Here is a 20,338-nt window from a genome sequence, read left to right on the forward strand (position 1 = left end):
CCCTTTCACTTCTTTCTGATGCCGGCACAGCTATGTAACTGCATGTTGATCTGGAGAGAGAAAATTCTGCTCAGAAATATCTTTTTTTTGCCACATCATTCTTTACTCACAGGGAGCGACAGCTTAGGGAGATGCTAGCAAGGAGCAGGCACTGCCTAAAAGGGCATAAAACATGAAATGGCAGCTAAGGGCTATTTCTGCAGCTACAGTGAGCTTTGGGCTGGGCCTCATCTCCAAAGAAAAAGGATTTGCCACACAGCTACCATCTCCCATCTTAAAGGAGAGAGCCCAGTCTAATTCCATTTTTACCTCTGCCAGCAATAAGTGATGCTGGCAATGACCAATATTTTCTATGGCTTTTCCTCCCCAAATGTAATTGCAACTTATATTATTTTCTGGATGACACAAAAGCCTAGAAGTGGTGCACATACTCAGGAAAACTCATATGCCATACATGAAAGTGCTGTGATTCTGTAAAGCTGGGAGAGAATGGCACTTTGTACTTTGCACAAATGAACAGTGAGTACAAGAATAACAGCTCACCACTGAATGAATGTTTCATCATTTTCCTTGCTGGGAGTTATATGCTTGTGAGTAAAAACTCCTGCCGTAAAAATGCTGCCATTGTAAGAGAACCACAGTATTCTCAAAACCGTGCCTGATGCAGAACACAGTTTTCTCTGAGAAGGGTGGGATTCAAATGCCTTGGAGGCAGGCTAGGGGACTACATGGCATGTTGTTCTATGAGAACTACTTTGCTCTGACAAGGAGATTAAAGGAATCTAGGTTTCTTCCAACCTCCCAAGCAGGACTTTGCGCCTCAGACTGTGGCACGAGGCAAGTGTGCAGAGCAGGTGGTTCACCTCACTCGTCATGAGTCCAAGATTGATGGGAAGGGAGGCAGCTCTTGAGAGATCTCTTGCAGCCTGGCAGGAGTTCAGTCCATTCCAGTCCTTCATGCAAAGCTCTAGCAGGATCTAAGCACTTCAAAAAGTCTCTCCCCTTGGCCAAAAAAGCATCTCTCTCCCCCAAAAAAGCATAAATTCTTTTTCCGTGTGGACTTTGACCTGTAACTCAAGAGGCTCTGATAGTTATAACCAGGAGTGAAAGCCCAGTATTACTTCTAGTGGAGTTATTCTGAGCCAGGACTACTGGCATATGCTCTAGAAGAAAGCACAAAGCAAGCACAGTTTTAAAACATCAGCAGTCAGGTAGATTTGTGGATTTTTTGCCTAGAAAAAAAATTAACATAATGTATTTCTCTTCCCTTGCCATTATGTGGGGCACTGACATCCCGGAGAAACCAAGGGTCACTAAAAATTTTATGCACCATCCTCACAAGTCCTTAGAGACATGACAGGGAAGACAGGGGTAGTCTGAGTATTCCTTTTTGAATTGCTTTCAGACAGAGGTCTCTAAGAATCAGACAGGATATTATTTATGTAATTTTTTTTTTTTTTTATCCCAATATTCAACTACCACCCCACTATTGAGAGAAGATCCAATGAATAAAATAGGAAAAGATGCGTGGAAGAAATGAGGCCTCCCTCTGCCAATATAAAAGTTAAATTGACGACCTGGAGTTCATAAGAACTAAAGCATTCAGACATTCTGAATCTTTTAGAGTCTTAAAAAAGGATCAGTGACCTACTCAGCAAAGTGTCTCTATAAAGAAATGGGGGCCTCTCTCATCATGATTAAAACTAATCAACATTTCTGTTGGCAACAAAGAAGCTGAGGATTTAATGGACACTGAAAAGAGACAGCCTCCCAGCCTAAGGAACTATACCTCAGCTGCACTTAACTGATAGCTGAGGGAAAAGTCTTGTCCTTGTAAGACTTGCCTAACACATCACACTCAAGAATTATTGTGGAAAAACACAGCAGTTTTTGATCTGTTCTTCAAACATAGAGTATGAAAAGACTTTTCTGTTGGTGACAAAATACTTCAACTCCATCAGCGTAGCATATTCTATCAGGACTCAAAGTAAAACACCCCGTCCTTTCCCTTTAAAGATTCTCAATTTAAGGCAAATTAGAAAATTATAAAAGCTCTTGTGCCCCAAGTTAAAAAAGCAACATTTCCATACTATGCTGTTCACAATGTAAGGGCTCTCTTTACTTATGAGGGAGGCTCTACCTCAAGTTGCAGGTCCCAAACTGATAACCAGATAGCTTGCTGAAAAAACAGTATGGCTCATACACAGTGAAAAAAAGATGTCTCTTCTTTCATTATCTAGTTTTTATTTGAAAGGCATCAAAATTAATACAATCTTCCATAAATTAACACACCCTAAAACTTGCAGCTGTTGAAAGAAGCTGTTGTCCCATGGGTTTTGTAACTGAAAATTATGAAAATTCCCAACAATCACAGGGAAATCAGAAGTTCCCTAAACCTGCTATTGAAAGTGGTAATCTTGATATTGTCAGTGCTTGTAGGGTGCTTGTTTCTCAGCCATGTCTAAAAGTTATGTCTATATTAGGATGTAATGCAGGCCAACAGAAGATCACAGAAACAGCCAGTGCTGAGAACCAGCATACAGAGCATACACAGCATCCACATTTCAAGGAGTTTTATCTTGAATACTTATTCTTCTTGTTGACTGAACTCCCATTAGTGATGGAAGGAGGTTGTGGGTGTTCATGGATTATGTCTTTAGGTTTAGATTAATTTGAACTGAATCCAGGTGCGGAGCCTGAGACCTCTGTTCGTTGGAAAGTCCAGCACGTGATGTCCAGGGTACATCTGGAGATTGGCTTCTAGAGAGTGCACTTCAGCCAAAAAAAATGCTCTAGTTCACACCCCTCAAAGATGAAGATGAATAATTTTGAATAGATGAGGAGGAAAAATAAAAAAGGAGAAGTATATCCTGGCTGTGTGGATAGAGAAGTTCACCTCCTCTGCTGTATTTTAGTCCATGCCAAGTGAAACCTGGAGGAACACAGTCCAGCTCAGATGGACAAACATCATGTCTGCAAGAGTAAAGGGAAGGACAGAAGGACAGGTTTCACCAATTAAGTAAATCTGCTCTAATTTTATCACAAATTTTTCTCCAAAGCTAAAAATAACTTTCTTTTTCTATATAACCATTTGTGTTTGCCTTCCCATTGACGGAGGTTGTACATGTTTTCTGGGTGTTTGCTAGGAGCTGTGACAAACAAAGCAAACCACCCTATTTCATCAAGAGTAGGAATAACTTAGTGAACATAAAAGAATCACACAGAAAAATCCAGCTGATGCTAAATATTTGGGCCCAACAAAAAGTTTGCAGAAACTTTGTAAAAACTAAGTCGAGACTTTCAGAAACCAGGCACATTCTGCCTTTCTTCTTCTGTGACACTGGAAGATGTACAATTAATGATGAATGAAGGGCCTATGACTTGGTTATGAATCACCTCCTGTCTGACTTAGTCTCCTGAATCATTTTTATTGTAAACTAAACTCTTTGTGGATTACTGTCATTCATGAATTGCCTGGTAATACCGGTTTTGTGGCTGATGTCGGCCACTGATCTGAAAAATTAGGGAAGATAGACTCTTTTTTTTTCCCAGATCATGGATATCTGCAGAAATTATGTTTGGACTGTTTTATAAAACCTGAGACTGGTAAAATATAACAAGACAGTCAAGCAACTCAAGAACAACTGCAAAAGAAGGTACAGAGACAACTTTAAGCTTCTCATCAGTGTCAGGAAAATTGAACTATGTGGCCCCAAAAGAGGACAAAACTCACTTCTGGGACACCATCAAATCTTGTACTTGGCGGGGAAAAGGGAAGGCTGTGGCAGGTGTAGTGGGAAAGTACGGCTGTGAAGCTGGATTTGAACTCCATGGGACTGAGGAAAAAAGGGAATGAACTAGAAGAGTTATAAAGAGATATGGAAACCTGTATTATATTTTGTGGGGGGATTTCATACTCTCCTTGTCCTGTAAGCCTGCATGACTTCACCGAATCTGTTTGTCTGTGGTAGCTGGACATGACAGTGACATGGGATCATGATTATCTGACCAGTGCATGGTAATGGCCATATTCCACCCACACCCAGCTCTCATCCTTTCCAGAGTAGGGTCATCTAAAATGCCATATTTTGTCTTTGGGAAAGATCCTGTCAAAAGAAAAGTAGTGCTTTTAAAGCTTCAGATAAAGTCAAAATGTTCCAACCCAAATGGTTCAGAATGGCAGTTTCTTTCTTTTTTCTTGAAATTATTTTTTTTGTTAGTTTTTACATTAAAACAAAAACAAACAAACTAGAAACCCAGAAAAGTAATATTTTCATTTGTAAGGGATTTTTAAAATATAATTTAATATGCCATGAAACCCCAAATTAATTGTTTTAAGAATTTTAAATTTTAAAAAATTATTTGATGCTTTTGGTTTTATCCTGTTATATTATTAAATAAACTAGAGAAACAAAACAAATTGAAAAACCTATCTACCACTGAGTCTTCTTGATTCCTCTGATCAATTCATTATGCTTTTTGTAGAATCACAGAAACATTTAGATTAGAAAAGGCCTTTGATATCATTGAGTACAACCATTAACCCACCACTGCCAAGTGCACCACTAAAACATGCACTTGAGTGCCACATCTATGCATCTTTTAAAATACCTCCAGGGCTGAGGACTCAACCACTACCTTGGGCAGACTAGTCCAGTGCTTGACAACCCTGCTGGTGAAGAAATTTTTCCTAAGATTCAATCTAAACCTCCCCCAACTTGTGGCGATTTCCTCTTGTCCTGTCACTTGTCACTTGGCAGAAGAGACCGACCCCCACCTGGCTATACTCTCCTTTCAGGCAGCTATAGAGAGGGACAAGGTCCCCTCTGAGCCTTCTTTTCTCCAGGATAAACACCCCCAGCTCCCTCAGCTGTTCCTCATCAGACTTGTGCTCCAGACCCTTCCTCAGCTTCATTGTCCTTCTCTGGACACACTCCAGCACGTCAATGTCCTTCTTGTAGCAAGGGACAAAAACTGGACCCAGGATTCAAGGTGCAGCCTCACCAGTGGCCAGGATAGTGGGGCAATCTCTGTCCTGGTCCTGCTGACCACTCTATTGCTGATACCTTTCTGATTTTTGCATCTTTTCAATAATTTAATAAAGAGCCTTTCAAGACATTACTCCACACAGGTCTTAACGATGACCAGAGTGCTTTTTCACTCTGGTTATTCATTTCTTCTGCAGCATCTTATCCCAGTTAGGTTTGCAGATGGATTTCTATGATGGGAACACAAGCCATGGCCATCTTCATGGTGCCGAAATTATTGAATTTTTAACACATCACAGAAATATATTCCAGTTTCTCTCTATTAAAATGCGGAAGTAAATTTTTCATTAATTTCTCCAGACTCTAGGTTCCACCTTCTGCCCAGAGATGTAATTAAAAGAACAGTTCTGCACTGTCCATCAGATATACATTTGGCTGCAAGAACACAGATGCCCTTGGACTCTCATCTTTCCACAGCCACTGTCATGCATGTTGCTTTTGCTGTCACACCCCACAGTTTTACAGACAGGCAAAGCCTGGACTATGGTGGGAATGCTACATTTCATCTTCACTTAAGAATATGCAGAGCCCATAGAGGGAGTGTCAAAGTATCATTCCCTGCTGTGCAAGTGTGACAAACATATAGACAGCTTTCTCAACAAACTGAGAGAGTAAGAAAAGCATGTTCAGAATTCACATAAATTGCAGGGCTCTGTTGGCCACAGAACTTCATGAGAAGGCCTGCACTTGTAAACTGGAGCGGGCACAGAATTCCGTCTCTCTATTACACTACTAGCAAAAATTTCTATGATGAGAGCTACAAATGTTAGAAATACTAATGATGGGTAGGACTTCATGCCAGTGAGCTATTTAATGAGTAAATTTCACATGGTAACAGTGAGGAGAGGGAGGGATAATCCAGTGCATAGGTTGTTCAGATGGGAGCTCACACCACTGGCCAAATCACAACTGCTCAAACAGCTATTGCCAGTAACCACTGGCAACTGCAGCACTGTCAGCTCAGCCTGTTCCAGCTGTAAGACTGCGAAACTCACCTTATAGTCCTTCATTAGGGCTTTAATGACTCATAAATCATGTGCCAGAATCCTAAAGCCTGTTTCTTCCTTCTCTCAACTAAGATTTCCTCTGTCACCTTTGACAAGATATTTCATTTTAGCCCTACCACAGATCCCCATCTACAAAAATGGTGAGCATAATCCTATTTTTTAAGTTCTGTGAAGCCACATACCCAACACAGAGCAAAGCACTCAGAAGTCACCATGCTAACATCTGGACAAATCAGGCAGAAAAAGCAGCTAAGCACAAGGCAACTAAATGAGGTTGATACATGTTTTGTTGCACATTAAACTTTAATTGTTCACAAAGGCAGATGCATTATGAACAAAAAAAAAATTGTGACAACCTTGTATGAATTTAAAAATTTGATATCATTTGTGATTTTACCTTAGAACAAACTCAGAGAGACAGAGAGGCAGGCACACACCTACATACAAACACATCCATGCATTTACTTACATGTGCAAGTTCAGGTGCATGTGAAAAAATTTTTATTTGCAGGTGCAAACTTTTTCCAGCATTGAGGATTGCAACTCAGGAAATTTTGCACATTTCACAAGGGTGGAAAAAAGTTTTGATTTCATGGTAAATATTTCATGAAACAAAGACCAGATGTTTGTCTTAGCTCCTGTTTTTACTCTGCCTTACTTTCCCAGCTGGAGTTATTAATTATACCTTTTATTCTCCTACTGTAGCTCTTAACTCCAAAAGATTAAATGGCTTGATTAGCACTGTTTAGCTTTTCCTAGGTGGTTTATTGAATGTCACATTTAACATTCTGGCACGTCACAGATGAAACTAAATTCTTGCAGCCTTGAAGAAATATGACTAATTTTTTTTTACCAGAGAGCAAGAGAAGGGCATTTGTTACATATTTATGAACACATCACATTGGACATTTCTATTTACTCTTTAACACAGTCTCACAAACACACAGCCTATCCTAGGCTGTATATTATTTATAAATGTTGACACATAGCACTTTTGGAAATGCCTCTTGGAAATTTTTTCATAAAATAGCGCCTGGGAGGCTTACAGAGATTTGTAGAAACCTTGAGTCAACAAAGTATTCTAACATAATTTTTCTAACTTTTCTACCTGCTTGGAAGCCTATAGAAAAGGATGCAAGTACACAATCCTTTAGCAGAAATAGAACACTCAACTCTTCAGCCTGGTGCAGCTTATATGGCTGTACCTGTGCTCATGAGACAGAATTGATAATTCGTCATGAGACACCTTTGATGCTGCTCCATCAGTGGCTGGTTAAGATAGTGCCAAGATTCGTTCTTTTAACTTGCCTAAGACCCGAATCCTAAAGCTCTCTATTCAACTGAACCTTGAGCCAGCCACCAGATGATGGCCATCCCAATGTTTGCATTGGACCAGCATCTAAAGCCAGAAGGCTGGGGTGGGTTTGCTGTGAAATAAAAAGCTGCCTTTTTATTTCACAGGCTGTGAGTTAAAGTGCTTGCAAACAGCTTTCTCTATTCTCCCTCCCACCCTCAAAGTCTAGGACTAACATGGGTAGCTGCCTAGCTAGCTTAAGGTGCTTTCAAAAAAACATCTTTTTGATCAATTAAACCCATGTTCTTCAACATCTTTTCAGATTCTAACTTAAGAACTTTTTAGAAAATGTCACAACATTTAGCTTCATGTGTTTTCTACTTCCAAGAAAACACAATGATAATCGATCAGCTACTTGTTCTGAAGAGAGAATAGGCTATGCAGACTCGGATTGTTAATAGCAGAACACAGTAAAAATAAAGGCTGAACACAGATTTCAGCCTATGGCAGGACACAGGTCCTACATAACCACTGAAAGCTGTTCCTGTGCAGATGGAGCCAATGTGAGCTCAGTTTGGCCAATTTTTATAATCATTTCTTTGAATTCTGAGGCACCTGATCCTAAAAAGCAGATCTTTTATTTCTTGCATTCATATATGTGCATTCACATCCACATATAAATGCCCACAGAAGAGGGGCCATATCTGCATCATAACAGAGCACAGGGGTGAGGGCACTGCATGGAGCTTGCCGGCTGGAGGAGCTCAGACTACAAAGCTGGAAGCAGCCAGGTCACACTGAGTAAATTAGACAGAGACCCCCTTTTATTCTTTGCACCATATGCCAAGCATCCCGCACGCTGGGCACGGGGCAATAGCAGCACACCATGTTTATATACGTGTCAGGAGCTGTGGCCATTGCCACAAGTGCAGAAGCAATTAAGACTTAGAAAAATTTCTAAACCTGCAATGATTTTTGTTTATCACAGATTACCCCCTCACCCCACTCCCCTGCTGTGGTCTCTCACTCTGCTTGGTTTCCCATTCCATTTACTTCCAAAGTGACCCCCCAAGCCTGAACAAACAAAACCAGATGTGAGACTAAAATGCTATTTTGTGTCACTGCAGCAGCCCTTTGTTTTGCCTCGTTTGTTTAGCTCTAGTTTGTAAGAACTTTGGGGCAGAGGCTCTCAATCGCTCTTTGTTTACATCTCATCTGCAAAAGGGCCTCCTCCTTCTTCGTTGGCTCTTGTACTCTACCACAATAAAGATGACTATTAATAATATGACCTTCAGCTAGCTGGAACGTATTCAGCAATTTAAGGCATTGACATTGGAGAAACCCTTATGAATGCCTGAGATCATATAACCCTTCGATTTGTTTTCAGGCCTATCTCCAAACTGTGGTTAAGTAGCTATCATTTCTAACATTTGCATTCCTCTTACCCCATAGTGTGTGGGGGGGATGGTACTATCATAATTATACCACATTCTTCTGGGTTCCATAACGAGCTATTATTTTGCTAATGGAATATTCAAGCAGTCTGCAGTAATTTATCAAATAGTCCCAAGTCCCATTTTCTCTGTGTGAATCTTTTTGTTCACAGGTAAATTGATGTGTGGGGGGTTATCAAGGCTTTTTTGTAATTCAAATTAACCATTCCACCCCCCTCTCGGAAAAAAAGATCGTTAGACACAGAATGTTATTTTTTTTTCTAATGATGTTTAGAATTAGAATTGTGCAGGCTTCCTGTGAGTGGCAATTTCTGCATTTTAATTCATTCTTACAGTGTTTTTGCATTTTAACGCCTAATTTTGAAAATTTGCCTAAACTAAAGGGGAGCAAAATGTAATTCCATTTCTCCTTACAACTATTGTCTGCTCCACTGTCAGATTAAACTGCCAACAGTGTAGAGCGCCATTGAATTGGAGATGAGAGGGAAAAAAACCACCACCCTCTCCATTTATTTTACTTTCAGTAAAAAGGAGGCCAAAACCCCAAATCTGGACGTGTTCTTAGACCACACTGAAAAAAAACCACACTCACTCACCCACCCCCACACACACACACTCCCTCACATCTCTTCCACTGTGTATTTCTCTGTGCAAGAGGAAGAGGAAGGGGAGGGGTGTGCACACCTTCCCACTCCTGCATGCACGCATGCACACGTGTGTGCAGGGTAGCAGGGGGAACTGGTACCTAATAGAAGAGGAGTATGTGCAAATGGTTTCTATGAATGACAAGACTTCTTGTCTTCTCAAAAACTGTCTCTGCCACAGTCCCTCACTTATCTCCTAACTACAGTTGGGAAATTAATGACTGGCAATGTCAAGTGGAGAGTTTTGGCATAGAATGACAGAATGGCTGAGGTGAGAAGGGACCTCTGGAGACTGTCTAGTCCAAGCCCCTGCTTTGATCAAGATCACAGATGACACAAAACTAGGAGAAGTGGTCGATACAGCTGATGGTTGTCAGCATGAGCACGTTGCTCAGGATGTTGTCTGGTTTTGAATATCCTCATGGATGAAGATGGCACAACCTTTCTGGGCAAATGTTTGAAAAACCTCGCTGTTAAAAAAAAAAAGTGGTTTTTTATGTTTAAATGGGAATTTCTGTACTTCAGTTTGTGCCAGTTGCCCCTCTTCCTGCCACTGTGCATCACTATGAAAATTCATCCCAGTCAGGTATTTAAACACAAAGATCTCTCAGAGCCTTCCCACCTCTGGGCTGAATAGCCCCAGCTGTCTCAGCCTCTCCTCCTATGTCAGCTGCTCCAAACCCTTAATCATTTTTGTGGCATTTTGCTGGACCCTCTGCAGTGTGCCCACTTGCACTGGGGAGCCCAGATCTGGACCCAGCAGTCCAGTCACATCTCATTAGGGCAAGGGAAAGGGTCACCTCACTTCATGTGCTGACATTGCTCTTCCCAATGCATTCCAGGACAATGTTGGCGTTCTTTGCTGCAGGAGCATATTGCCAGCTGATGCCAGTGCCTTCCAAGACCCCCGAGGCCTTTTTTGCCAGGCTATTTTACAATAGTTTGGCCCCAGCCTGGCCTGGTGCATGGGCAGGACCTGACATTTCCCTTTCTTGAACTTCAGGAGGTTCCTGTCACTCATTTCTCTAGGCTGTTTATGTCCCTGTGGATGGCAGCACAACCATCAGCTGTATCACCCACTTCTCCCATTTTTTGTCATTTGCAACCTTGCTGAAGGCATATTCTGTCTCATCATCCAAGTGACCAATGAAGATACAAAATACTAGCTGCAGGACCGATTTCTGGGATACAACATAGTGACTGGCCTCTTGCTGAACTGTTTGTGTCACTGATCACAAAACACTGAGCCCATCAATTCAACCAATTTTTACCCGACCTCAGAGTCCACATCCTTAATTTTCCTCACCTCATAGTCCATACTTCCTTCATTTTCTATGAAGGTGGAAGGGGAAGCAGTATTGAGTGCTACAGAGGAAATTAAAAGAAAAAAATCCTATGGAGAGGTTATTGCCTTCATCTGCCTCTATAAATGCTCTGTCCAACTCATCTTCTTAGATCGTGTTTTTACCACAAGTATGATAAGTGGTGTCACATGGCTTTTCTAGGGATCTGCCTCTATAAAGTACATTACAAGGAGAGTTCTTTGCTTTTTCAACCCAGAGGGTTAATTTTCCTTTGTATCGGAATGCCATATGCTGCCATGAGTTTGCATTCCACTAAATACAAGAAACTGTTTACTCCCTCTCTTACAGAAACAGCTCCCACTCATTTATCGTGGGGTGGAAGCAGAACCAGCTAATAAGCAATTTCAAGATCAATCTATGGAACATGAAAACAGAAAATCTACTAAGCATAAGGTTTTTAATCTCTGACTCATTATTTTGGGCCAATATTTTATCCTTTAGCCAAACATTCCTCCAGTGAAGGTTTATATTACAACTGAGACGTTACTGGAGGAAGAGGGAGAGGTACAGATTTGTTTGTGTCTCACTGGTCTTTTCTAATGAGAACCATTCTGTCACAAAGAATTTCTGATTTTTCCCAGTAGTTTATCTTTCTGTAGCCTTAGTTCAGGTGGATACTGAGCCAGGTATCATCTGAATGTGCTGGTCTGGTATGATACATTTGTTCAATCCACTGATAATTTCTTAAGTGCTCTGCTTATTGAAATATGTAAAAATCAGAATAATGAAAGGACTTGAACTTCATCAGTTATCACCCAGTTAGTCTCTCCAGCCTTCAGTTCATGCCTCCAGAATAAACTGGTTTCTTCTCTTACCTGTTGGATAATCAGTGTACACAGGGTAGGATGAGCTCCTCACAGCTGTGCCCAGTGTTGACTTCTGGTCTTCCATTCCAAGAACTCACATCAAATCCTGCAAACCTCAGATGTATGCCTGCCTACTGCAAAGCCTATTATGGGAGGGGCCTTACAGATGGGGTATTGTGGCAGTACAGCATGAAAACAAATGAGTCAGGTATTCATTTTATCCAAATGACACAAACAGTACTGGCAGAGACAGCTGGGGAGGTGGGCAGGAATTTGCAGCTGCGCAAGGAATTCCTACCAGAAGAAGTGTAGCCAACATGTAATGTGGAAATTTTAACCCTGAAGCAATGTTCTGCTATAAACAGCAAATCTCTTGCTACTCTCTGCATGCAGGCATTTTTTTCATTTCCATTTTAGAACATATGTCAGATCTTGCTCTATTGTGACACATTCGCTTTGAACTGCATCACCCCCATTTATAAATACGTCATCTGAAGTGGCGAAATGCTGGGGGGTGCTCTATTGCCACATTCACTGGACATAAATACTCTGAAGCTGAGCGTCACTAGCCACATTACTAGTTGAAGAAAGTTGTGCAATATAAACATTTGGTTGGTAAATAAACAAGGCATAAATGTCTTAAGATGTTGCCTGCTGCCTGTAGCAGCTTAGGGTAAATGTAAGCGCTCTGTGTTTCCACTTTGTGTTGCCACTTTGTGGCATTATGTGTAAACCAGAATTCACTTGTTTGCTTAGCTCATCTTCTACAGCGAAGGTTGCCATCACTGAAAACCTGTAGTCTTTGCTTAAGACAAAGATCTGTAAAGATAGTTGAAGGTTATCCTCTGGATTTGTGTTTGCTTCTTTGGAAGCGTGAGGTTTGGTACATGTTTTCCTGGAGCAGGGAGGTAAAGCAATGAAGCAAAGCTAAAGGTCTATACTATACTTTGGAACTGTATAGAAAAACAGAGGTATGCTTTGTGCACCACAGTAACAATTCTATGAATACAGTAAGTATTTTCCACTGTTTAAAAACTACACAAGTGAATATCTACACGATACACTAAAAAACTACGTTTCATTTGTGATTCCTGCAGATGAAGACAGAATTACATTACATATTTTGCTGGCAAAGATCAGCTGGTCAAAGGTTTCTTGTTTTCATACCAAAAAACCAAAACTGTACCAAAAAAAAGTTCATAAGAAGATATGCTATTAAAAGCATGCTTTGGCTAACACAGCTACATATACTCAGGGGAGTGCTGGGGAAGCTTGAATAAGTCTTGGCAGTGCTGCAACTTTGCCTATGTAAAAGCACTGCAATCCTGAGGGCATTTGCCATCATAACATGTTGATATAACTCTTCAGACTCAGTACAGATTTGTCCCGAAGTGGAACTAAACACAAGTGCAGTTTAGCAAGACAGGAAGTTATTGAAGACATACAGGAGACATTCGTTGATTCATGGGTGTGCATAATCTACCACAGCACTTACCAGGGATGATCTTTGCAGCATGGAAAATGATGCAAAATCATTTTGCAGCAGGCTGATGAACAAGACAGAAGAGACCAACGGTTGCCACACTACCAAGTAAAACTGAAGCAGAGCAGCCTGCCTAGGCTGAACTGAGTGCCCCAGTGTTAATCCTGTGAGCCAGACCAGCCTTTATTCGTAGTGTGACAAAATGGAACAAGGGTTTTGGGGAAGGGAGATAAGGGAAGATGATAACCGCATCGGCAATGCAATTCTCTTTTTGATTCTTATTCATGATACTGCAAGAGGCACCACATTATGTGTACCCTCATGATACTGCATTCCATCTGACTAGGATCCTGCTTTTCAGCTCATTTGTTTAGTTCACGTTGTCCAGAGAGGAATCCTATCAATTGTGCTTCAATCCTAAGTTGTCAATGGGCACATATGCACACACTAAGGAAGATTGGCCCAACATTAAAGGCACAGTCCCTTAGGAACCAGGGCTACAGTTCCTGCTTTGCCACTGAATTCTGGTATCACTCATTACCTGGATATGGGTGAACACTGGGGGAATAAAATTTCTCCCCCTCTACCAAGGCAAGGAAAAGAAGAGTAAAAGTTGTCAGCTGCTCATACATACAGATAGGTTAAACTGTTAAAGACACACTGCCAACTTAGTGTGTAATCAATCATATTTCAGTCATCAACATTTGTGGCCAGACCCAATACTCTGCACTTCTGCCATGGTTGACACAATGTCACTCTGATCTCACTTGTCTCATTCTGCCGCAGAATGTATTAGCGTTGCTTTTAGTATAACAACACACTTTTTCTGAGGCAAATAGAGTTCTGCTTTGCAGAAGCATCTCATATACAAATGAAATAAATCTCACAGGAGAACTGGATGCTGAGCTGCAACGCTCTCTCTTCACCAGACATTTTTCTGCAATTACATGTCCAAAAGAATTTTCCAAAATAAAAACACTTCCACTTTCCTCTTCAATGGAATTAGAAGCCTTCCTGCCTTTTTTCCCCAAGATTCTTCTAGTTCAGCATATTCATTCCAGGGTTACTCTTTCTGTCTTCCATGCTGATGTACAGTGATCTCATTAGTTCATGTGGAAAGGAAGGCTGAAACTGCTTGTCCTGCTAATACCACTGCTTAATCACACAACTTTTGAGGATCCACATCATCTTTCCAAACCAGTCCCTGTCAAAATATGGTGAGAAAGTCTTTCTTTTCTGAGGGCCAAAATGAATAGAGACTCTAAAAACTGAAAACATAGTCCATTTTGTAATAATTCAGGAGCCTTCATGATTAAGAGACCACTGATACATTTGCTAATTTTTGATCTGCCTCGTTGTTCATGAACAAACACAATCAGCTCCCATGACTAGCAGAGGAATCAAAAAGGGATGCAAATCCTTTCTGAAGAGAGGCATATCACTCCAGTCTTTTACACAGACAGGATCCTGCAACACTCAGAGGCTGTGTCCATGGCCTATTCATGCAGAAAACAGGAGCTTTCCTGTTTCTTGTGACAGATGTCAGGCCAAGATGAGAATCTTCCCTAAAACCCACCCAGTTTAAAGTAACATTGCCCTGCTCTCATCTCTTACTGTTGCCATGGTCTGGTTAATGCAAAACTCAAGTGAAAATACATGATATTGAGTAGGATTTAAACATATGCATATAAGCACAGTAACCACAGTTCATGTGGAGGTCTTCCAGAAGGTTACTGTCCCCTCAGCAATATTGTGGGACAGCGGAATTTACAGCTGGTCCAAGCACAAAAGTTCACATTGCTGTTTTACATTTGACATCCTGGTAAGCTCAGAAAAGGGAAAACTTACAGCTTACCCTTGATCCTGACAAAGAGCTTACATGAGCCCTACCACTGCAGCTGTTTCAAGTGAGGAGTCTTAATTTTGCTGAAAATCCTTTCCTGCCCTCTTGCCTTCAAAATCAATATGTTGTAGTGAGTTATTTCATTAAGTGCTCCTCATGCTCTGTACACAGCTCGTCTTTGAGGACAACCTTTAGATATACCTGCTGCCTGCAGTGCTGCTAGTAAAAGGACACCTGGTTATTTTGTAACGGGGATATGCCATGTGGGATCTTCATAAATATATATTACAATTGCTCCTGTTACTAAGGAAAGAAAATTGTCTTTTGGTCCTTAGTGAGACATATTTGCTCCCTACCCTCCTTCACTTCCAGGATGACCTCTCGCCTACAGACAGGCATGAAGACAACCTTAAGTGACAATGAGACAAATTTCATTTTGTAGTGAACTGCTTTTTCAATTATTTTTCTCCTCTCTATTTCTTCTGCCTGACCCAGACCAGGCTGTTACTCTGACAGGGGTCCCTAACCTCCAGATTAAAATATGCAAATTATTATCTTTCCTTCCACTTAGCCCAGTATCAGATATATTGAGACTACAAGAAAATCTTTGATTTGGGTTTATATGAGACAAACATAGTTACTTATTTTTGTCATCTTCTTTAATAACACATGCCCAGTTTAACATTATGAAATCAATGTTCAGGTACAATATAGATCACAGGGCACTTTATGTTCTCTGAGGAAGATGCTGCTAAAAAAAATCAAACAATTGAAAATCTCTAACACCCCCTATTTTCTACCTTACATCACCTACCCTCAAATTAGTATTAAGTAAGTTCTACTCAAACAACGTAAAGAAAAGCAAATGCAACTAATCAGCTTTTGGACTTCCTATAGATAATTCATGATGAAGTCTTTAGATTGATATTAATACTAATTGGCTTAAAATTGTACAAATAAATTATTTCCAAAATGCATGGATATATTCCAGTTTTCAATCACTGTAAAGCTAAATTTGACTGATATTTTTAAACTACAGAATTATATTACACACAGAATGACTCTGTGCAAGGATTTTCCTTTATAATTCCTCTTGGGTTTTAACTAATTCTAAAAAGCCTGTTCAGTAGTGTCATTACTAATAATGATAATATAACAAATATCTCCAAGTACACAGAGATATACATAATACAGAGTGTTGAAGGAGAACTCTACGTGTTAAAACAAACTCCAGATTTTTCAGGGAAGTTTGGAGACATGTAGCTAAAAAAAAAGAAAAATACTATTTACATAAGCATGAATCCCTTTCTGTCCCAGGTACTGTCACAGTATAACATAATAGCTGAAAATCTGGAATTTCATAAATGCAGTCCTACATAATTGGTATAATTTTATCAACATGTGAAATGAAAGGCGCACTGATTGAAACAAAATGTGTGTGTTAGTAGGGACCTGAGCAAGAGAAAATATAGGTAGCTAGAGATCAGGGTAATCTTCCCAATCTTCCCCAAATACCTGGGGAATGCTGCATTTTATAAAAGGCCCACTTCTAGCCTGTTACACCTTGGCAGCCCCTAGCTAATATAATTGTCTTATTAAATATATGAGTATCTTCATAGGATTTACTCATATTTCATTTCACCCACTTGTACATCTACAAATTGAGAAGTTTCTGAAATTTTGTAATGTGGTAATTTTGGCAAGATGTCATTAAAAGTTTCTAACCTTGCCCTAATGCATTGTAAAGACCATTTCAAGCAGCTGTGCTACAGCATATCAAAAAATTGTTTCTCCTGAAAACTGCATGTTACCACTAATTCAGCTGTGATGTGAGCCTGCACTGACAGTCTCCAAAGCAATGATAAACAAAATTGCTGCAATGACACATTGCCAGCTGTCACAGTAGGGATACTGCAACACACCTATCAAACAACGAGGCCCGTGGAAAAGAAATACATATGGACCGATTCTTGATAGATGTTTCAGAGATGTTTATTTCTCCAGCCGCATGACCAGAGCTCTCCCAAGGAACTGAGACAATCATGGGACCCGAGGGTCCTTGCCCGTGCAGGGAAGCACAAAACAACCAATGGGGAACGAGGCTGACCAGGGGCTAGGGAACCCCCTGTCTCCCCCCCAGGGCCCCTCTCCCAGGACCCCACGGCAGGGGGGGAGGGCCCCAACATTTCACCTCTTTATTTTTAACAAAAAGAGATTTAAAACTTAACATTGAAAACAACTGGATAAACATGAGATAACAAGGACAGTTTCAAAACAAAACAAGCCATCCAATCTCTCCAAACAGATTCTCTGGAACATCTTAAGGCTGACAGAAGGGAGACAGGACTCTCCAGGCATGCTTTGTGGGGAAACTGAGGCAGGAGAGGGTTTCTTCCATTTGTACCTGTTGGAACTCTAAACAACAATAGTTAATTTCTTCTCTCCTCCTCTTCATCCCCCATTTGGCATTGGAAAGGGATTTTTGGGGAAACAATTGGCAAAGGCATGGTTTTGTGAGGGAAACCATGGGTGAAAAAACGGATTGGGAATACACTGGGGGTAATAGGACATAGGGTAAAAGGGAAAGGTGGGATTAGGAAAGGGAGACTGTAGGGGGGGCTTATAATGGGGATATTGTCTGGGATGACTATGATTTTTAGCATATATACTGCCTTTTACAGGAACACCATCAGGCCCAGTGACCTCTGCTGTTTGTAACCCTTTTCTACCTTGCACAATTTTGAACTCTACTACTTCTCTATCTCCTAAACTTGGGATGTATTTTTCAGGGTTATTCTTTTTAATAGCAGTTCCATGAACAAATATGTCTTCTTGGTTGTCACATCTTGTTATAAAACCATAATTTTGTTTATCATTATACCATTTTACTATTCCTAAAACCTTAGCTACAGTGATTTTTTCCTTTTTCCGAGTGGCTGCTGTTTTCTGTCTCGCTGCGTTTTTGTTTTCTCTTTTGCTTTCGCTTGCTCCTGTGTTGGAGCTGCCAGGGCTGCTGGGGCTGTCAGGGCTGCTCGTGCCTGCGCGCTCTTCCCAGGGTCGCATTCGGGGCCGTGTGGGCTGGGCTGGGCCGCGCTGCTCAGCAACCTGCACACTGCCTCCTCTGCTCTCAGCTGTGCTGCCACTGCCTGGGGCCGTTCCCATGTCTCGGCCGGGCCCCTGAGCGACGACCCCCCCCGGGCCCTGCTCCAGCCAGCTCCTTTAGTTAGACCCTGAGTGTGCCCATTGTATGGACTTTTTCACTCAATTACTAACATGCAGCAGAAGGTGCAATAATTACTTAAACCACAAGTTTTAGTTACTTGCAATTGTATAACACACTGTTCATAGAAGCATGGCATGTTTAGCTTGGAAAAGGCCTTTAAGATCATCAAGTCCCACCATTAACCCAGCACTGTCCAACATTAAACCATGTACCTCATTGCCACCATGCACACATCTTTAAAATACCTCCAGGGATGGTCACTCAACCACTTTCCTGGGCAGCCTGGTCCAATGCTTGACAACCCTGCTAGTGAAGAATTTTTTTCTAAAATCCAACCTAAACTTTCCCTGGCACAACTTGTAGATGTTTCTTCTTGTCCTGTCACTTGTCACTTGGCAGAAGACCCTGACCTGCATGTCACCACACCTTCCTTTCAGGCAGTTGTAGAGAGTGATAAGGTCTCCCCGAGCCTCCTTTTCTCCAGGCTAAACACCCCCAGCTCCCTCAGACATTCCTCACCAGACTTGTGCTCCAGACCCTTCCCCAGCTCCACTGCCCTTCTCTGGACATGCTACAGCCCCTCAGTGTCTTTCTCCAAGTGAGAGACCCAAAACTGGATTGGAGATGTGGCCTCACAAGTTCCAAGTTCAGGGAGATGGTCACTGCCATGGTCCTGCTGGCCACACTACTGCTGATACAGGCCAGGATGCACTGGCCTTCTTGGCCACCTGGGCATTGCTGGCTCATGTTCAGTCACTGCCAGCCAGCACCCCCAGGGCCTTTTCTGCTGGGCAGCTTTCCAGCTACTCTGTCCCCAGCCTGTGGAGCTGCCTGGGGTTGTTGTGACCCAAATGTAGGACCCAGCATTTGGCCTTGTTGAACATCATACTATTGGCCTTTGTCCTTTGATCCAGTCTGTCTAGCTCCATCTGTTTCCCTAGTTTAGGAACTGTCCCTGTGCACTGCCCTAAAGCACCCCACCATGGATCACATTGGTACTGGAGTCATTCACCTCAGCTACTCAATTGTCTAGCACAAAAAGAGATTCCTGTGATTTCAGTGGGTTTGGACATGAGTAAGTTACAGGCCAAGTAATTATGCCTCTAGGAAGGAATTCAGGTCTCTGTGATAGACTCTGAGCAGCCATAACTACATCACATGGAGCTACATACATAAAATTTACATTTGTCAACAGAAACCAAATCTGGTACTTAAGCACAAATAAGCTTTCCCTTGGAAATGCAGCTGAACACTTGAGAGGCTGCAGGCTTTTGTGCCACCGAAGTAAATCACATCACTTTGTGTGTGCCCACAGGCCAATCTAGCCAAGCTGCAAGTCTTGTAATCCAACTCCACCCCATATCTGAGACTTCATAAATCAGTCTCATGTCATGCCTGTGTTTATGTACAAACAAGCATTTTCATTTGTAATTCTTGTTTTTGTCAAGGTAAAACTAACTGCTTGGTCATTGTTAGAGCTAAAAAAGTAAACCAGGGGTTCATATTCACAGAAACAATTTGAGTAATTCAGTTTCAATCATAAAACCCCAGCTTTATCAACACACAGGTGTTTGCATCACCCACAAGAAAATGTCTAAATCTGAAAAAAACCAAACACACCTATCCTCAGAGTTTCTTTCTGGCTTAAGCAGTCTCTCCCTTCTGCCATCTCAGTGTCTGAATTGCCATATCTATTTGTGAGCAGGTTATCCCAAGTCTTTAACCACTTTGGTTGTTGCTCCCTGAAACACTCCAGCATGCCCACAAGCTACATCCCCATGTGTAACAAAAACCTTCAATTTCATGCTACAAAACATTTCAGTAACTGGCAGCAACAAAGCCCTCCCAGATTTTCCAGAATCTTTGAACAGAAAAAAATTACACAAAAATAACAATGATGTCGTGAGACCCTGTGACGCCCAAAAGAGAACAAAATGCTATGTAACTCTGCAGGGAGCTCTCCCCAAACAGTGTGTGCGCAACCCAGTCCATGCCACCTGGCTCTGGTATTTATTGAGGAGCTTGGCCACAATCTCAGTGATCTTCATTGTTCTCCTTCCCTTCGATCCTTGCTCTCTCCCCCATGACCTTCTGGGGAGGCTGGCATTCCTTCTGTGAGCGATTCAAGTCAGATAACACCAGTTTTTTCTACAGCATGGGCAGCCGCTCAGC

Source organism: Corvus hawaiiensis, chromosome 1 (assembly GCF_020740725.1).
Source record: "Corvus hawaiiensis isolate bCorHaw1 chromosome 1, bCorHaw1.pri.cur, whole genome shotgun sequence".
Classification (NCBI taxonomy): domain Eukaryota; kingdom Metazoa; phylum Chordata; class Aves; order Passeriformes; family Corvidae; genus Corvus; species Corvus hawaiiensis.